The sequence below is a fragment of the Nannobrachium achirus genome (genome assembly GCF_963921795.1).
Source record: "Nannobrachium achirus genome assembly, chromosome: 24".
Taxonomy (NCBI): domain Eukaryota; kingdom Metazoa; phylum Chordata; class Actinopteri; order Myctophiformes; family Myctophidae; genus Nannobrachium; species Nannobrachium achirus.
Window position 1 is genome coordinate 24,646,749 of NC_137831.1, and position 13,384 is coordinate 24,660,132.

Consider the following 13,384-nt stretch of genomic DNA (forward strand, 5'->3'; position numbering starts at 1 on the left):
AGTAGACTAAGGTGAGTTCTGATCAGAAACACTCGTGGTTTGTTTTGTATGATACAGGATTATGCTGGCTTTCCTAGGCTTACCTAGGCTACATGTGATACCAATACTTGTACTAGTACATACATACTTGTACTATACTGTTATTTGGACTTCTACTTGTAACAGAGTATTTCTACATTGCAGTAGGCCTGTTGATTGATACTGCAGTAAAGAATGTGATTGTTTTTCCACCACTGAGTAAAAGTTAAGCCATAAGGTGATAGTCATGGCTTTGAGGGTTAATCTTCTGCCGCTGTCTCAGGTTATGAAGGCCAGTTTTGTTTATTATTATGATGATGTATGTGTTGTGTGTATTTTGTATTTTATTTACAAATGAAAAGCATTACAATGAATGTCATCATCATCATGTATTTATCAGATTGCAGTAATACAATTAATTGGGTGAGACAGTGAGACCTTAGGCTTGGTGCATGTTTGCTTGAGTTTAGTTTATTTATTTTTTTATAGCGTGGCTAGCGATCCCCCTAGAAAATAAATGACCAGCCGCCACTGAACTAGATATTTTGAAATGGGGGTTCGTGGCCAGATAAATATCATTTTGGGGGTCCTTCACATGAAAAGGTTTGAGAACCACTGACATAGTAGTCTCAAGAACAGACTAACTGAGCTCCAAACAACCTAAACAAAACTATTAAGAAATACAAGGATACTTATATCCTCAATATACATTTAATCTAACCATTTATAGTAGAGAAGCATCCAGAGCATTACAAATACATCTAGGTTTGATGCTTTACAGTATGAGTGTGATCTACAAGCTCACAACGGTTGCATCTGCGACGCGACGTGAGCTTGTATGTCTGCTCTTAACTGGAAGTGTGGTGCAAAAGTTCTCCAGTAAATTCCAGCGGAAAGAGGTGGATACTATGTTGAATTAAACTCATTAAACTATGCCCTCTTGTGTTTTAAGGATCTACCAATCTACAGCAGACTGTATGGGGCATGTGGTGAGTCCACTTTCTGTATTCAGTATTGTGAGCTTGTAGATCTGCTATTTGCAAAATATTTTTTGATATTTTAAAATGGGCATTATGCCTTCTGAGTACTTTTTTCAAGTTAATTTTGAATTCCAGACTTTTACTTGTAAGGGAACGGTCACAACAAAGTATGGTTATTACTCCACTACATTTATGCTGTGATAACTTTAGATGCATTGTGAGCTTATAGATCTGCTATTTTCAAAATACTTTTATTATATTTGAAAAGGGACATTCTGCAAAAGTACCTCTGAGAGTGGATTCCCCACTGCCAATGTGTTTCAATGAGAATGGAGCATTCTTTTTTTTTTTTTTTTTTTTTGCAGAAATGCTCATTGAAATGCATTGGCGGATTCCACTCTAGGTATTTTGGTGTGTGGGCACCCTCATAGTGACTTTGTTGTGGGAGCAGCGTAGCAATACTTTTGTACTTTTGAGTAAATTTTGAATTGCAGACTTTTACTTGTAACTGAGTATTTCTACATTGCCGTACTGATACTTTTACTTAAAGGGATATTACACTTTCAAAACTTTTTTTTCGTCTAATCAGGCTTGTATGAACACCCTGAACAGTTTTTAATTTGCTTCATTAAGTATTTAGATATTTGATGTAAATGTTACCACCTCCAACACGCCCAGGCCCTCTCCACATACACACCCATTGTAACTTCAAACTCCATTTTAACCATGATAGATTCATTAAAAACACCCATTATTTTTTCTGGTGACTCATAATACCCTCCTAATACGTGAGCAGACCGTGTTTTTTCAATAACCTTTTTCTTTTATTTTTAATAATTCTTTGGGAAAATGGAAAACATTAAATACAATATTTTATTGAAAATAAATGAAAAAAGTTATTGAAAAAACACGGTCTGCTCACGTATTAGGAGGGTATTATGAGTCACCAGAAAAAATAATGGGTATTTTTAATGAATCTATCATGGTTAAAATGGAGTTTGAAGTTACAATGGGTGTGTATGTGGAGAGGGCCTGGGCGTGTTGGGCCTGGTAACATTTACATCAAATATCTAAATACTGAATGAAGCAAATTAAAAACTGTTCAGGGTGTTCATACAAGCCTGATTAGACGAAAAAAAACGTTTTGAAAGTGTAATATCCCTTTAAGCAAAACATTTGTGAACTTTCTGTCTGTGTGTCTGTCAGCACAACGACCAGGATCTGGCGATTGACATTATTTCTTTCATAGTTAAATGATGGGGCGCAAAAGTATTGCTGGCGAGTGGCGACCATTAGTGTCCATTGATCATTGTGAAGGAGTAGTGATACTTTTACTTAAGTAAAACATTTGAGTACCTTTTACACCACACATGCACTTTCTTTTCCTCTTTTCTATTCTGACACATTACAGTATTTCTGTCTTTCATTATTCATTATTATATAAGAGAGAAAAATACTTCATATCGCTGACTGTCCTTTTTTGACGCCTTCAATTATCATGGTCAAGGGGAAAAAATTACCTCATGACATGTTGTGCCTACACTCCCTACAGTACACGGTGTGGGGGATGTTGTGTTGCAGTAACCAAAAGTGTTAGATGAACATTACTCTGCTTTGCATATGGATTTAAGGAATAAGGATTGGAAGAAGAGTTGTTTTCTACAGTCACAGCTGCCGTTGGATCTACTTTCATGAAGCAATGTTTTGGTGTGTTGACTTGTGTGTTGAGCCGGGAGTTGTGTGTTGAGCCGGGAGGCAGTGAAGTTTGTCGTGGAATAGGACTGCACCATGCTAAAAAGTAAAAAATATCCCCGCCGTCTCTCTCTCTCTCCCTGTCTCTCTCTGTCGATGTCAAGCTGTGTGTGTGTGTGTGTGTGTGTGTGTGTGTGTGTGTGTGTGTGTGTGTGTGTGTGTGTGTGTGTGTGCTCTCTCTCATCAGGATGCTGCTGCGCTGGAATACCCTGGGCCCTCATTTCGGTTTTTGTAGCTATTTTTGCAGGTACCTGGATCTGTTTAGTTGGGGTTTTTTTTACGACCAATAAAACTATTGAAGAGAATTTGGGATTTTTTATTAGTTTTTTTATATCCGGGGGGGGAACTATTATTATTTGTATTATTTCTTTATTTAAAACATGGTTCATTCGACCGCGGTGCCCAGATCGCCAGCAACGTTTACCAGGTAATTCACAGTTAGAGACTTTTAGTTTTAGTCTACTTTTAGTCGACTAAATATCTTAAGATTTTAGGAGACTAAATTTACAGTTGATTTAGTCAACTAAAATGTATTTTGGCATCGTAATGACTGATTTTACACTTGGTTGCGTGCTGAAAATAGCCGATCTACAAGCTCACAACGCGTCGCATACAACCTCCAACGCGACGCGTTGTGAACTTGTAGATCTGCTATTTTCAGCACGCAACACCCGAGAGCAACCAAACATAAAATGACGTTCTTCAGCACTATAGTCCCTCCCTAATGTTTTAGTCTAGTTTTTATTTTGTTGACGAAATTGTCAATATATTTAGTCTTAGTTTTAGTCATCACAGCTTACTTTTTATTTCGTTTTTATTTAGTTTTCGTCTGTGAAAAAAGACGCCGTCGACAAACATTTTTCGTCATGGTTTTAGTCGACGAAATCAACACTGTCGTGTGGGTCTTGCAGTGGCGGCTCCAGGGGGGTGTTTGAGGGGGCTTTAGCCCCCCCTGGTGAAGGCTTAGCACCCCCTAAGCCCCCCCACCCCAGACACCCAATTGTAATGAAAAATATTTATGGAACACATACATTAAATATATATGAATATGTGAAAGACAATTGACTGACTTCTATGTAAACCATACTAAAAAACTGTACTTTTTATGCTAAAAAAGCATCTTCAGCCTCACAAAAACCCTATTCGATCACCTACAGTACTCAGATTTGGAGATTTGTTCCGTTATCCATACCCTAAGCGAGAGAATCACGTTTGTCGTATTAGTACTAGTCATTATTGTTTGTTGCCAAAATGAATTAGCCCCCGCTCTAAAAAAGCCAGCTCCCCCATAGCCCCCCCAGTCCCAATTCTCTGGGGCCGCCGCTGGGGTCTTGTGTTTGCTGCTGCAGGCCCTGAAGTGATAGCACATCACACTGAAGTGGGAGCATATTTTTTTTCCCTCTACACCAAAACAATATCTTTGCTGAATGTTCACCCCACTGAACGGGAATGCGAGGGTTAAAATATTTGAAGGCCGTCCACATCAAGAATACAATAAGGATAACGCCCTCCACATTTTAGAAAAGGATGTACCGGTATTTATATTATCGCTATATAGTTCTGGTTCTTGGTACGGACCTGTGTCAGTGGGAGCATGTCATGATGATGCACATAAAAATTAATACCTATTCTAATCTAGAGGGTGAAAATGTGGTAAAGATATAGGGGATCTACAAGCTCAATATTTGACAATGCGTCATTAGGCTTGTAGATTGTCTATTTTCAGTGAAGAGATGCGGTGTAGAGGGAAATACCTAGCCAGTATAAAGCCTTGGGGAACCCTGGTCAAGTATATAACGTATAACATTTTAGCGAGTTTGATTTCAGTGGGTGGGTGCATTTGTGCTAGTGGCTATATACTGTATGTCTTTTTAGACACATTGAGCTGAAAAAATCTTTATTGCTATTTACAGTAACACTACCAGCCCCCATAAGTCAAACCTAACCATGAAAGATTGCGGTGCATGTTGGGAATGGGCTAATTGTGTCTAAAGATACATATTTTGACACTTGTCTCACAAAACGATAGAAAGCAGTAAATGAAAACATTTTAACACTCATCTTTTTTGTATGTGATATGGACCTGAGTCTGAAATAAAGATTGATTATTATTTTCTTTTCTCTAATTACAATCTAAAATATGAATATATGAAAAGAGAATTATTTCCAGCAACATCAAGCATGCACTCAACCTTTCCATGGTTTCCATCTCAACCTTTCCTCATTGTCTGATTGATTCTCTCTCTCTCTCTCGTACGCTTCCTTCACCGTTCGTTCGTTCCTTGCATGGTCCTCCCCTCCTGTAGTTTCGGACGTGCCCCCGCCGCCTCCCCCCGCCGAGGAGCCGGTGTTTGAGGAGCCCACCCCTCCCCCGCCCCCGCCGAAGGACTACGAGGACGAAGACGAGGAGGAGGAGGAGGAGGAGGAGTCGGCCGTGGTGGTGTACAGCGTCCCCTACGCCAAGGAGGACCCGCCCTGGGCGCCACGCACCTACCTGGAGAAAGGTACGCGTCACCTTTAGCCCAGGGGTCTTCAACGTTTTCAGGCCAAGGACCCCTTAGTTGAGAGAGAAATGAAGCAGGGACCCCTTAGTTGAGAGAGATGAAGCAGGGACCCCACAACCTGTTCATAGATTCCATATACCGGTAGTTTCATTGTTTGACAGCACAATCATCAGTGTATGTTGGATTCATGTCAATTTGTGTTTTCAGATATTTAACCAATAATTAATAAACGTGACCTTTCACTCTGCACTTAGTCTGCTCTTTTTCCCCTCTACACCAAAACAATATCTTTCCTGAATGTTCACCCCACTGAACGGGAATGCGAGGGTTAAAATATTTGAAGGCCGTCCACATCAAGAATACAATAAGGATAACGCCCTCCACATTTTAGAAAAGGATGTACCGGTATTTATATTATCGCTATATAGTTCTGGTTCTTGGTACGGACCTGTGTCAGTGGGAGCATGTCATGATGATGCACATAAAAATTAATACCTATTCTAATCTAGAGGGTGAAAATGTGGTAAAGATATAGGGGATCTACAAGCTCAATATTTGACAATGCGTCATTAGGCTTGTAGATTGTCTATTTTCAGTGAAGAGATGCGGTGTAGAGGGAAATACCTAGCCAGTATAAAGCCTTGGGGAACCCTGGTCAAGTATATAACGTATAACATTTTAGCGAGTTTGATTTCAGTGGGTGGGGGCATTTGTGCTAGTGGCTATATACTGTATGTCTTTTTAGACACATTGAGCTGAAAAAATCTTTATTGATATTTACAGTAACACTACCAGCCCCCATAAGTCAAACCTAACCATGAAAGATTGCGGTGCATGTTGGGAATGGGCTAATTGTGTCTAAAGATACATATTTTGACACTTGTCTCACAAAACGATAGAAAGCAGTAAATGAAAACATTTTAACACTCATCTTTTTTGTATGTGATATGGACCTGAGTCTGAAATAAAGATTGATTATTATTTTCTTTTCTCTAATTACAATCTAAAATATGAATATATGAAAAGAGAATTATTTCCAGCAACATCAAGCATGGACTCAACCTTTCCATGGTTTCCATCTCAACCTTTCCTCATTGTCTGATTGATTCTCTCTCTCTCTCTCTCGTACGCTTCCTTCACCGTTCGTTCGTTCCTTGCATGGTCCTCCCCTCCTGTAGTTTCGGACGTGCCCCCGCCGCCTCCCCCCGCCGAGGAGCCGGTGTTTGAGGAGCCCACCCCTCCCCCGCCCCCGCCGAAGGACTACGAGGACGAAGACGAGGAGGAGGTGGAGTACAGCGACCCCTACGCCATGGAGGACCCGCCCTGGGCGCCACGCACCTACCTGGAGAAAGGTACGCGTCACCTTTAGCCCAGGGGTCTTCAACGTTTTCAGGCCAAGGACCCCTTAGTTGAGAGAGAAATGAAGCAGGGACCCCTTAGTTGAGAGAGATGAAGCAGGGACCCCACAACCTGTTCATAGATTCCATATACCGGTAGTTTCATTGTTTGACAGCACAATCATCAGTGTATGTTGGATTCATGTCAATTTGTGTTTTCAGATATTTAACCAATAATTAATAAACGTGACCTTTCACTCTGCACTTAGTCTGCTCTTTTTCCCCTCTACACTAAAGCTCTTTGCCGAAAATAGACGATCTACAAGCTCACAATGCCTCGCAGCGCGACACGTTGTGAGCTTGTAGATCTAAATTGGACAAGGTTTAGGCCTCAAAAGAGAAATAAGACGTTTGCCCAGGACGCAAAACTAGTGGAAATAGCAGATCTATAAGCTCACAATCTATATATTTTTTTAATTTATGGATTTTTCTTTTATTTCTTCATGAAATTACTGAAAAAAAATCATTCAATTTGTTTTAATTCATGAAAACCATTTCAGAAACAAAACTCATTTTCACTGGTTAAAGCATTCAATAATTCTAGGCCTAAATGGGATAAGTAACCAAAAACAAATCTCTCCTCTCCTCCTCCTCAGTGGTGGCGAAATACAACTACGCGCGGGACAAGGACGACGAGCTGGCCTTCCAGGAAGGGGCCATCATCTATGTCATCAAGCAGTACGCCGACGGCTGGTACAAGGGCGTGATGTGCGGCACCACGGGCATCTTCCCCGGGAACTTTGTGCAGTCCATGATGGACATGCACTACGCCAGTTATCTACGCAGAACAAGGAAGACAAGAAGGGTCTCAAGGCCTCTGATGTTGGAGCGGAGCCTATCCCTTCAATAGGGTACAGTGGTGTAAAGGGGAAGGGAAGGTTGCACAGAAATGACTGAGTTTGCTTGAAAAGAAAACGCATGTCGTTTGAGAGCAAAAAACAATGATCTTCAGTATCGTCGCTGTTGGGTGGAAAACTTGTGGGCCCTATAATGAAACTCACGTTCAAAACCGTCGCCTTGTCAGGAAATGGGGGAAAATTTCCTCCAATTCAATCGCCCACTTTCAACCTGGCATGTCAATATAGGCAAACATTTCAAAATGGTAAAACAAATTGCTAAAATAGCAGTTCTACAAGCTCATCACGCATCGCATTGCAATGTGTTATGAGCCCTGTTTTAATGCTATAATATAGGGCATACATGTATGGGAGGGTATGAAATATGGAGATTTGTGCCTGACAGCAATGATACTGTATGACGGAGCTCTGTCCCATGACAAGTGCCAGCCTAAACTCCTTTGCCTTATATTATACTCCAGTGTTCTCAAAGTGGGGTCTGGGGACCCCCATGGGTCATTGAGGGGGTTCCAGGGGGGCCCCCAAAAAAATGTGTTCAAAATCAGTTTTAACCACTTTGACCCTTAATACAGCTTTTTGAAAACTCACAACGCGCCGCGTGTTCTGCTATTTATTAATAAATAAATAGCATTTTCACAACACAAATCTTAGTATGGGAGTGCTTGGCACAAAATAATTGGAGATGGTGGTCTGTGGCCAAATCTTTTGACCTGAAAAAGTTTGAGAAGCACTGTTTTAAGAACCATGATCCTTTGTAATTTAACAGTATTAGATTATTGTGGGCTCGCCTAAAGGCGAGCACACGTATGTTATCTTCATTATTGTGGGCTCGCCTAAAGGCGAGCACACGTATGTTATCTTCATTATTGTGGGCTCGCCTAAAGGCGAGCACACGTATGTTATCTTCATTATTTATTTATTTCTATACTAGTCAGTATCCTCAAAACTTTGGCGCGCTTCATCTCCTAAACGCTTACACCTTTCAACACCATTCAAATTTTTATGTGTTCAGCTTACTGAGGACAAGTGTGCGTGTATTTTTCTTTTTGAAATGTTTTGTAGTTTAATTATAAAAAAATAAAAATGTTTAACTTTAAGCACCCAATGCATTTCCAATGGGTCCCCAGAGTGGAGAGAAGGATAATAGACCCATGTTTATGTTAAGGCGCTGTGGCTGCAGTGTTCACACTTCAGATATGCTATCTATATCATTGCGTTCACACAGGTCTGCTCTCTGATTTGATCCAAATGTCTAAGCTGTGTGATGTATAAAACTATAGTTATAGTTAAAACTATAAATAAATGTCCCTCTCCACTCTACTGATTACACAGCTGTGATCAAGAATCAAGTCCGGGCGATGGGATGTAAATCCCATAGCCATATATCCTAGAGCCCGCAGGGACAGTCAGCCATATTAGTGGTTGTTGTTGGTTGTCAGGGAGATATCAAAACCAATGCATTTCCAAGTCAGATCCACAAACACAATAAAAGCCATGCTCCACTCCTCAGTCTGGAGTGGCCACATAGAAGAACGCCTTGGTTATAGACATAGTGGAGGACATATGTGATCTGGGATTGTTAGCCTACAGTATATGCACTCAATATACTCCACTACAGTTGGAGTCCATTTGACAGTTGCTGGTTCCCAAACACAGAATCAAAAATGTAGATCTAGAACACATATAATATGTACAGTACAGTAAGGTTCAGTAGAGTACAGTAAAAGTACAGTAAGGTTCAGTAGAGTACAGTAAAGTACAGTAAGGTACAGAAAGGTACAGTACAGAAAGGTACAGTAGAGTACAGTACAGTAAGGTACAGTAAAGTACAATACAGTACAGTAAGGTACAGTAGAGTACAGTAAAGTACAATAAAGTACAGTAAAGTAGAATAAAGTACAGTAAGGTACAGTGTAGGGATGTTAATCGACGCATTATTGGCGAATCGACGCGTCGCGGCCGAAAATCGACGCGTCGATCGACTTTTTTCACTTTTTTTTTCGCTAAGCAGCAGCTGAGAGGAGAGCAGCACAACGGCGCATTACTTTAAACAACACAACGTATGCTGCACCCATCAGAACTTGCATCAAAGCCCTAATAATAATGATAATACATAATTGCTCTTCCTTGTTAGCATGGAGTCTGTTCTCTAGAGACTAGAAGCGGAGTGACAATAAGTCCATGGAACGTGCGGGAGCGCTGACCGCTCGCTCTCATATATCCCCGGTGTGTCGCATTAACGTTAACGACGAGTAGTGTGGTTTGTGATCATCGCACACAACGGCGACGCTGCCATTAACAAGCGAGCTTTCGTGTCAAGCGTGCATGCAGAGGCAGGAGGTAAACAAAAGCATCCAGTCCATAGAGATACAGTCAGGCAAGTCAGCGCGCACTGCTATGACGCGCACATCAGCACGGTCCAGCAGTGTTTCTCAACCAGTAGTCCGCGGACCTGACTAGCGCCGCATGCATGCGAATGCACAACACATGCAGGCGGCATGCACTCGTCTCCGACACAGACAGACACACACACACACACACACACACACACACACACACACACACACACACGGTCCTCTCACATATGGAAAACATTAACGCTTATAACGTTTTTGAACGATTAAAACCTTTTTTGGGGGAAAAACTTTTGAAAAATAAAAAAATATATATATTTTTCGACTTTTCGACTCGTACTTTTTGAGTCGCGGTGAGCGTGAGTCGATCGACGCGTCGATTTCCGATTTTTTTTCACATCCCTAGTACAGTGGAGTACAGTAAAGTACAGTAGAGTACAGTAAAGTACAGTATAGTAAGGTACAGTAGAGTACAGTACAGTAAGGTACAGTACGGTACAGTAGAGTACAGTATAGTATAGTACAGTAAGGTACAGTACAGTACAGTAAGGTACAGTAGAGTACAGTACAGTAAGGTACAGTAGAGTACAGTAAAGTACAGTAAGTTACAGTAGAATACAGTAAAGTACAGTACAGTAGAGTACAGTAAAGTACAGTAAGTTACAGTACAGTACAGTACAGTACAGTACAGTAAGGTGCAGTACAGTATAGTAAGGTACAGTACAATACTGTAAGGTACTGTACCTTACAGTACCTTAAAGTATCCTATTTGTTGGGTTGGAACCGAGCCCACACTGTTTCGAAGGAACAGTATTTCTAGTTTATTTCTATACTAGTCAGTATCCTAAAACTTTGGCGCGCTTCATCTCTTAAACGCTTACACCTTTCAACACCATTCAAATTTTTATGTGTTCAGCTTACTGAGGACACGTGTGCGTGTATTTTTGGTTTTGAAATGTTTTGTAGTATAAATGTAAAAAAATAAAAATGTTTAACTTTAAGCACCCAATGCATTTCCAATGGGTCCCCAGAGTGGAGAGAAGGATAATAGACCCATGTTTATGTTAAGGCGCTGTGGCTGCAGTGTTCACACTTCAGATATGCTATCTATATCATTGCGTTCACACAGGTCTGCTCTCTGATTTGATCCAAATGTCTAAGCTGTGTGATGTATAAAACTATAGTTATAGTTAAAACTATAAATAAATGTCCCTCTCCACTCTACTGATTACACAGCTGTGATCAAGAATCAAGTCCGGGCGATGGGATGTAAATCCCATAGCCATATATCCTAGAGCCCGCAGGGACAGTCAGCCATATTAGTGGTTGTTGTTGGTTGTCAGGGAGATATCAAAACCAATGCATTTCCAAGTCAGATCCACAAACACAATAAAAGCCATGCTCCACTCCTCAGTCTGGAGTGGCCACATAGAAGAACGCCTTGGTTATAGACATAGTGGAGGACATATGTGATCTGGGATTGTTAGCCTACAGTATATGCACTCAATATACTCCACTACAGTTGGAGTCCATTTGACAGTTGCTGGTTCCCAAACACAGAATCAAAAATGTAGATCTAGAACACATAGAATATGTACAGTACAGTAAGGTTCAGTAGAGTACAGTAAAGTACAGTAAGGTACAGAAAGGTACAGTACAGAAAGGTACAGTAGAGTACAGTACAGTAAGGTACAGTAAAGTACAATACAGTACAGTAAGGTACAGTAGAGTACAGTAAAGTACAATAAAGTACAGTAAAGTAGAATAAAGTACAGTAAGGTACAGTGGAGTACAGTAAAGTACAGTAGAGTACAGTAAAGTACAGTATAGTAAGGTACAGTAGAGTACAGTACAGTAAGGTACAGTACGGTACAGTAGAGTACAGTATAGTATAGTACAGTAAGGTACAGTACAGTACAGTAAGGTACAGTAGAGTACAGTACAGTAAGGTACAGTAGAGTACAGTAAAGTACAGTAAGTTACAGTAGAATACAGTAAAGTACAGTACAGTAGAGTACAGTAAAGTACAGTAAGTTACAGTACAGTACAGTACAGTAAGGTGCAGTACAGTACAGTAAGGTACAGTACAGTATAGTAAGGTACAGTACAATACTGTAAGGTACTGTACCTTACAGTACCTTAAAGTATCCTATTTGTTGGGTTGGAACCGAGCCCACACTGTTTCGAAGGAACAGTATTTCTAGTTTATTTCTATACTAGTCAGTATCCTAAAACTTTGGCGCGCTTCATCTCTTAAACGCTTACACCTTTCAACACCATTCAAATTTTTATGTGTTCAGCTTACTGAGGACACGTGTGCGTGTATTTTTGGTTTTGAAATGTTTTGTAGTATAAATGTAAAAAAATAAAAATGTTTAACTTTAAGCACCCAATGCATTTCCAATGGGTCCCCAGAGTGGAGAGAAGGATAATAGACCCATGTTTATGTTAAGGCGCTGTGGCTGCAGTGTTCACACTTCAGATATGCTATCTATATCATTGCGTTCACACAGGTCTGCTCTCTGATTTGATCCAAATGTCTAAGCTGTGTGATGTATAAAACTATAGTTATAGTTAAAACTATAAATAAATGTCCCTCTCCACTCTACTGATTACACAGCTGTGATCAAGAATCAAGTCCGGGCGATGGGATGTAAATCCCATAGCCATATATCCTAGAGCCCGCAGGGACAGTCAGCCATATTAGTGGTTGTTGTTGGTTGTCAGGGAGATATCAAAACCAATGCATTTCCAAGTCAGATCCACAAACACAATAAAAGCCATGCTCCACTCCTCAGTCTGGAGTGGCCACATAGAAGAACGCCTTGGTTATAGACATAGTGGAGGACATATGTGATCTGGGATTGTTAGCCTACAGTATATGCACTCAATATACTCCACTACAGTTGGAGTCCATTTGACAGTTGCTGGTTCCCAAACACAGAATCAAAAATGTAGATCTAGAACACATAGAATATGTACAGTACAGTAAGGTTCAGTAGAGTACAGTAAAGTACAGTAAGGTACAGAAAGGTACAGTACAGAAAGGTACAGTAGAGTACAGTACAGTAAGGTACAGTAAAGTACAATACAGTACAGTAAGGTACAGTAGAGTACAGTAAAGTACAATAAAGTACAGTAAAGTAGAATAAAGTACAGTAAGGTACAGTGGAGTACAGTAAAGTACAGTAGAGTACAGTAAAGTACAGTATAGTAAGGTACAGTAGAGTACAGTACAGTAAGGTACAGTACGGTACAGTAGAGTACAGTATAGTATAGTACAGTAAGGTACAGTACAGTACAGTAAGGTACAGTAGAGTACAGTACAGTAAGGTACAGTAGAGTACAGTAAAGTACAGTAAGTTACAGTAGAATACAGTAAAGTACAGTACAGTAGAGTACAGTAAAGTACAGTAAGTTACAGTACAGTACAGTACAGTAAGGTGCAGTACAGTACAGTAAGGTACAGTACAGTATAGTAAGGTACAGTACAATACTGTAAGGTACTGTACCTTACAGTAC